Source organism: Palaemon carinicauda, chromosome 33, assembly GCF_036898095.1.
Source record: "Palaemon carinicauda isolate YSFRI2023 chromosome 33, ASM3689809v2, whole genome shotgun sequence".
Lineage (NCBI taxonomy): Eukaryota > Metazoa > Arthropoda > Malacostraca > Decapoda > Palaemonidae > Palaemon > Palaemon carinicauda.
This window is the reverse complement of record NC_090757.1, coordinates 68,679,965-68,686,978: the sequence shown is the minus strand read 5'-3', so window position 1 is coordinate 68,686,978 and position 7,014 is coordinate 68,679,965.

Genomic DNA, 7,014 nt, shown 5'->3' with positions numbered 1-7,014 from the left:
TGTCGATGAGCGTCGACGCAGACGAAAACATATACGCAGTCGTCCAGGTTCCTCGGCTTTAAATGCTTAGTTCTGTCCTGGTAAGTTTTAAGACATGGCCTGAACTTCCTGGCGATGTCCCTAAGATGATCCAGCTGCATGTCGTCGGTTGATGTGGGAAAGAATTTGCCGGGAACTGCGAGCGCTTCTCCGTAAACCTTTTCAGCGGGCGATGGATCGCCATCTGCGTGAGGGGTGGTGAGAAGGCCGAGAAGTACCCAAGGAAGTCGTGATATCCAGTCCCCGTCAGTGCAGCTCGTCATCAGGGACGTCTCGAGGGCGCGATGAGTTCGTTTGACCATGCCATTTGCTGTGGGGTTGTATGTCGTGGTGTTGTGGAGTGTTGTTCCCATCAGGTTTGCCAGAGCAAGCCATATCTCTGACAGGAAAGCGGGGCCTCTGTCCGTCGTGATGTCGTCAGGAATACCAAATCTGCTCACCCAGCTCAACAAAAGGGCTTCGGCGCATGCTTGTGTTGTAGCTTCGGTCATCGGTGATGCTTCCAACCACCTCGTGGAGCGATCGATGATTGTCAGCAGGTAGCGAGCAGATCATGAAGGTGGCAAAGGTCCCACGACGTCAATGTGGTGATCGAAACGCCTTTTCGGTTGGGGAAAATCACCTACCCCTGATTCGGTGTGACGGCTGATCTTGCTTGTCTGGCAATTGATGCATGTCTTCGCCCATTCGCGGGCATCCTTTTTTATCCCTGGCCAGATGAACTTCTCAGACAGGAGTAGAGCAGTGGTGTGTACCGAGGGGTGTGAAAGTCCATGGATGATGTTGAATATTTTTCTTCTGCGGGAAGCCGTAATCCAGGGATGTGGCGGCCGGTGCTAGTATCGCAGAGGATAGTTACTCCTGCCGGCCCGAGGGGAATTGCGGTTATTTTGAGCGCAAATGGCCCCGTTAGGTGATCTTGTGCCTCTGGGTCGGTGCGCTGCTCGGATGCGAGGTCGGCGTAGTTAATTCCCAGGTGGATTCCGTCGATTTCAATCCTTGAAAGGGCATCTGCGACTTGGTTTTTCTTTACTGGAATGTAGCTTATGGTGCACCCGAATTCAGCAATTGCTGCGAGATGTCGTTGTTCTCGGGAGGACCATGCTTCTGTCGATTTTGTGAAGGCGTGTACGAGGGGTTGATGGTCTGTTGCGATGGTGAAGGGTGTGCCCTCCAGGATGTGCCTGAAGTGGCGGACGGCGAGGTAGACGGCGAGGAGCTCCCTGTCGAAGGTGCTGTATCGTGTTTCGGCGGGCTTCAGCTTTCTGCTGAAGAACGCCAATGGTCGTGGAGAACCGTCGACGAGCTGTTCCAGCACAGCTCCACAGGCGACGTTGCTGGCGTCGGTTGTCAGTCGCAGAGGGGCGTTGTCGTCGAAGTAAGCCAGGGTGGTGACGTTTGCGAGGACGTCCTTTGTCCTGGTGAATGCGTGTTGTTGTTGGGAACCCCACTCAAGTTTCTTCGCCTTTCCCTTCAGGACGTCGTCGAGGGGGTTCAGGGTCTGTGCGATGTTGGGGATGAAGCGCCTGTAGTGATTGACCATCCCCAGGAACTCCTAAAGTTAGCGGGTGGGCGTAGGTTTCGGGAACTTCCTGATGGCGTCCACCTTGGTTGTCATGGGTTTTACAACGCTCGAGGACACGCGATGAAAGTCCACTCCTTCAGCGCCGAACGTGCATTTATCGAAACGTACAACCAGGCAATTCTCCTGCAGGCGTTTGAGAACAACGCGGACATGCCTCCGGTGCTCCTCCTTGGTCCTTGAGAATATCAGGATGACGTCGACGTAGCAGACGCAGAATGGTAGGTCGCCTAGGATGCTATCCATTAGGCGTTGGAAGGTCGACCCCGCATTGCGTAGACCGAAGGTTGAGTATGCGAAGGTGTAGGATCTGAGCGGTGTCACGATGGCAGTCTTCGGAATGTCCTCTGGAGATACGGAGACCTGGAAGTAAGACTTGAGAAGGTCCATCTAGGTGAAGTGTTTCTCACCATGCAACGCATTCATCAGGTCCTGCATGTTGGGCAGAGGGTAGTGGTCGGGCGTTGGGATGAGGTTGAGGCGCCTGTAGTCGCCGCAAGGTCTCCAAGTCCCATCAGGCTTCTTTACCATGTATAGGGGAGATGCCCAGGGGCTCGAAGCTTTCTTACAGATATCCATGCGTTTCATGTCCTCAAAGGCGCGTTTGGCGTCCCTCAGCTTCTGGGGCAGGAGGCGGCGGAATTTGGCGTGAGTAGGAGGTCCCGTCGTTGTGATGTGGTGGTAGATCCCGTGCTTGGAGGGGGATCCCGGCGATTGGCGGACCTCGGGCTCTCGGGCTTGAAAACGTCAGGAAATTCCTGCAGAAGGTCGGTGTAGGGCTGCGTCATTACAGCGGATACGGACATTGTGGCTGGGCCGGCTCTTAGGGCGCGGGACTGGCAGGTTCCTGTGTCGATGAGGCGTTCTCCAGCAACGTCGACGAGTAGTCCGTGGTGAGTGAGGAAATCTGACGTCAGCGATGGCGAAGTGCCAGGAATACGAATGGCCCATGATAGATATCCTGAGGACCCTAATCCCATAACAGTATGGGAGACCCGTTGGCGGCGACGAGCGAGGGGGCGTCTTTGCTAGGACCACGGTCTAGGTCGGCTTGTGACGGCGGGAACGTTGACTGCATAGCGCCGGTGTCGACCATGAGTCTATGGTTGGAGACGGTGTCGAGGATATAAAAACCATTCTTGCTTTGGTTTCCTGCAGCTGCGATGGTGGTAGGTGGTTTCTTCTGGCGTCATCTTCTAGGGAAATTGCATGGTTCTCTACATTTCTTGGCATCACTGCCGAACTGCTGATGGAAGAAACACCATGCTGGATTAGGCCAAGGCTCGGACATGTTGGTTGCAGTGGTTTCCTCCTTGCCCGAGCGATGATCTCGTCGTCGTCGTTGGGAGGTGTTGCTGAAGAGTCTATGGAAGAGCAACTGAAGGAGGAGAACGAAGACGATACTGATGATGCCCCGAGGCGGGATGCTTTGGAGGCCTCGTGGAGCTTCTGAGCCTTCGACAGGAGTTCGTTCATCGGAAGCGTGTCTACGTCCGTCAATTGGGCCCTTACATCTTGCGGCAGGCGTAGAAGGAAAATCTTGCGAGATAGGCTAATCTCGCGCCGTTGCCCATTGCTGTCGGTCTTGGGAAGCATTAGCCGGCCGGTCAATTCGTCCCACGCCTCGACAGGAGAGGTGTCACCCATGGGTTTGCCGGCGCGATCCAGGACCTTCTGTGCCCTTGCTGAAACGGAGAGTGAGTAGATACCGATTAGTTTCGTTCTCAGGTCATCGTAGAAAACTTGGCCAGCCTGGGCGTCGAGCCACGGGGAAATCTTGTCGAATACCTACTCTGGGATGGAGGTGAGAACGATGTCGGCCTTGGCGCAGGAGTCGCTGAGCCTAGCGACTCGGAAGAGTACGTCTGCTCTCAGGAACCAGTAAGCGGTATTGTGTTGAGAAAACGGTGGCAGTTTGACTTTGGGCGTGGAGGCGAGGACGTTGGGCGTTATGGGTGGGAACACCAAAGGCCGAAGCTCACGCCTAAGGTAACGGAGTAAAAGACGGTAGCACGGCCGTAATAAGTCCGTTAATGGGAAAGCCAAAACCGCTGATGCTACTTCAACTCCGGGGTCACCAGTTGTAAGGACTGTGAGACGAGCTATCACCAACAACTGACAGTTTATTCAAACAGGTGCAAGAATATATTACATGAGGCGGACGGATATGTAGCATGTGCGCTAGCGCCAATCTGGCTTGAACCAACTGCCACAAAATGTGTGATTTTTCACACATACAAATACTTGAATTACAAGTCAATAGAATAATGTAACGAAATGATAAATACATGAAATTGTAGCTCTGAGAGAGCGGAACAAATATATACAATTAGCCACAGAGTGGTGAAAGGAGAATTTAAATGAAATGGATAATTCAATGAGAATGCTGGACGACGGAGGGAGCGATGTCCTTACAAGATAACTGCTAATGTTATTCCTAACAGCGCGAAATACGTGAAAACTACTATTAAATTACTGTGGAGTTTAGATGAGCAGGCGTCACAAGAGAACCTATTTGAGATATTTAATGTTCAAAAAGCGCACATTGATTATTTACGCCAAGAACATTCGGCATTGGTGGTGACTGGTCAGTTTGGTGCCAAAACCTCCCAACTGTTCAAAAATTTGTCAAGGGCACAACTAACCTAGATGACAAACAATTAGATTCATTACTAAAAGCAGTCCAAATAACTAGTAATGATCCAAGTATTAAACAAAAATATAGTGACAATCAGAGAGGGCGCTTCTACAATAACGTCAACAACTACAGTGGGGGATATTACAACAGCAGAGGTCGCGGTTACCACAACAACAACAACAACAACAATTACTACATACGTAATCAGTCACAAAGTGCTTCCAATCACTCCTGGAATAAATATGAAGGCATAAATAATTATAACACACAATAATGTTTAATGTAATGTATGTACTTAACTGTGATGAATAAATTAGGTCTAGTGCTAGTGCTTGCAGATGTGTTTGGTTATTTGTCACAAGTGAAGTGAATGACCGTGTTACATTTTTTTCTTCTTTTTTCCTTTTTCTCAAATTCACTTTATCCCCTTAAGCTTAACTGTTATAGATACTGTTTGTAGTGTGTAATTTGGTAAAAAATATACAGTCTTGGGAAAAAACTGGAACCCCTGAGTACATAATAGGCTGGCTAAAATATGGAGTGACTATACCATTTCTGTCAGAACCAGAACAGTGTGAATTCGCGAACTATACTTTTAGTGTGGAAGAAGAATGTTTTATTGACTCTAAAATAGTAAACTACCTAAATGGCGGTTTCATTAGTAAGGTTTCATAAAAACCCCTATGTGTGTCACCTATAGGATGTACTAGAAAGAAAGGAAAAGAAAAATACAGATTGATTATTGATATGAGATTTGTCAATCAGTTTATTGAAGTACCAAAGACAAGATAAGAAGACTTATCATGTTTACCGAACGTTGTAAAAAATGGTGATTCTTATGTTTGTGTTGATCTGAAAGACGGTTTTCATCATATACTTATTAGACGTGACTTCAGGAAATATTTTAGGTTTAAATGGAGAGACCAATATTATGTTTGGAATGTGTTGAATTTTGGATGTTCTATTGCACCAAATATATTTACAAAACTTTTAAGGCCTGTCGTGAAATATCTAAGAGAATACAGCATCAGGTTAATACTTTATGTTGATGATTTCCTGTTATGTGGTCCTAAATCCACACTACTAATAGATACTGATGTGGTAGTAGACACACTTACTGATCTTGGTTGGAAAATAAACTTTGAAAAATCCATATTGATTCCTAAGTCTACAATTGAATATTTAGGTCTACTATTAGAAACTCTAGATAGTGGAACACCAATGCTAAAGGTACCTAGTACTAAGATTTTTAAATTCAGGAAAGACAATAAAAGGGTGTTAACTCTAAAGTCAGTATCTGCTAGAGTTTTGTCAAAAATCGATGGCCAGTGCAATTTTATATGTAAAGCAGTGTTGCCAAGCAGATTAATGCTAAGAAATGTGTACAAGTCGATGAAACAGAAAAAATACATGGGAATCTCAACTAGAACTGGACTCATGTGCCAAGAAAGATCTCTTGTGGTGGTATGGATCAATAGCAAAATGGAATGGCTGTGGAGGGCATTACAAAGAACAGACAACTCAGGGTTTCTGGGACCAAGAGATGTCTCACTAACACTCCAATGTAAGAGAGTTGATGGCGGTTTTTCTAAGTGTAAGAGCCTTTCTTCCCAGTCTAAAATGAAAAACGATTCAAGTTTTATCAGACAACATCACTACAGTAGCGTATATCAATCACATGGGTGGTTCAGTAGTGGAGTTGACAGAAATTGCGAAGTTAATATGGGCCGAGGCTCTACATAACAATCCAACAATTATTGCACGTCATTTGAGCGGCAAACTAAACACCCAGGAGGATATACTATCAAGAATGTTGGACAAACATGAGTGGATGTTGTCAAGACTGATTTTCTGGTTTTTGGACTAGATGTGGGGACCTCACACAATAGACAGGTTTTCATCTGCGACATCTACACAGCTACCAATCTATAACACCAGGTTTCTCGACCCAAATGGTATGAAGTTGGATGCTCTGGCACTAAAGGATTGGGAAAGGGAGAACAACTTTGTAAACCCACCTATAAGACTTTTAGACAAAGTTCTTTCAGTAATAGATTGTCAGAGAGCACATGCAACAGTAATAGCCCCATGGTGGCCAGCTCAGACATGATTCAAAACTCTAACCCAGTTGTCAATATGTCCACCCGTCAGGGTGTCCAAGAAAGCAATCATTCAACTGAATCCTGCTATACCAGAGCCACTGCGAAACAGAAGATGGAAAATGTTTGCTTGGAGAGATTGTGGAAACAACAGGCCCTTCAACAGGGGTGGTCACTGCAAGCAGCATCAAGACTGAAATTTGGGTAGGCACAGTCAACAATAAATAATTATAATATGTATCTTGGAAAATTAAATATTTATGTGATAAATTTGGGGAGGATTTTCCACCTTCGACTTCTAGTGTATTGGGAGAATGTTTATGAACTATTTCATTAGAGAGTGACAGACCTTCATCAATGTTTAACTGTATATTGTCCTCATTATATCATGTATATACTGCACATTGCAAAATTGACATTACTAATGATGTGTTTATTAAGCAGTTGTTGTTAAGTATTGTAAAATCAAGTACTAAAACCCCGAGAATGATTTCCAATGTTATGCCACTTGACAAATTTTCAAATTTTTTTGTTAGATTGGATAATCACACTATTGATGCAAAAAAGTTGAGATTAAAATGTATTTGTTTATTAAGCCATTGTTACTATGTTACGGTCCACGGACATTGCCCCCAAGGCTGTGATGGTCGATGGGT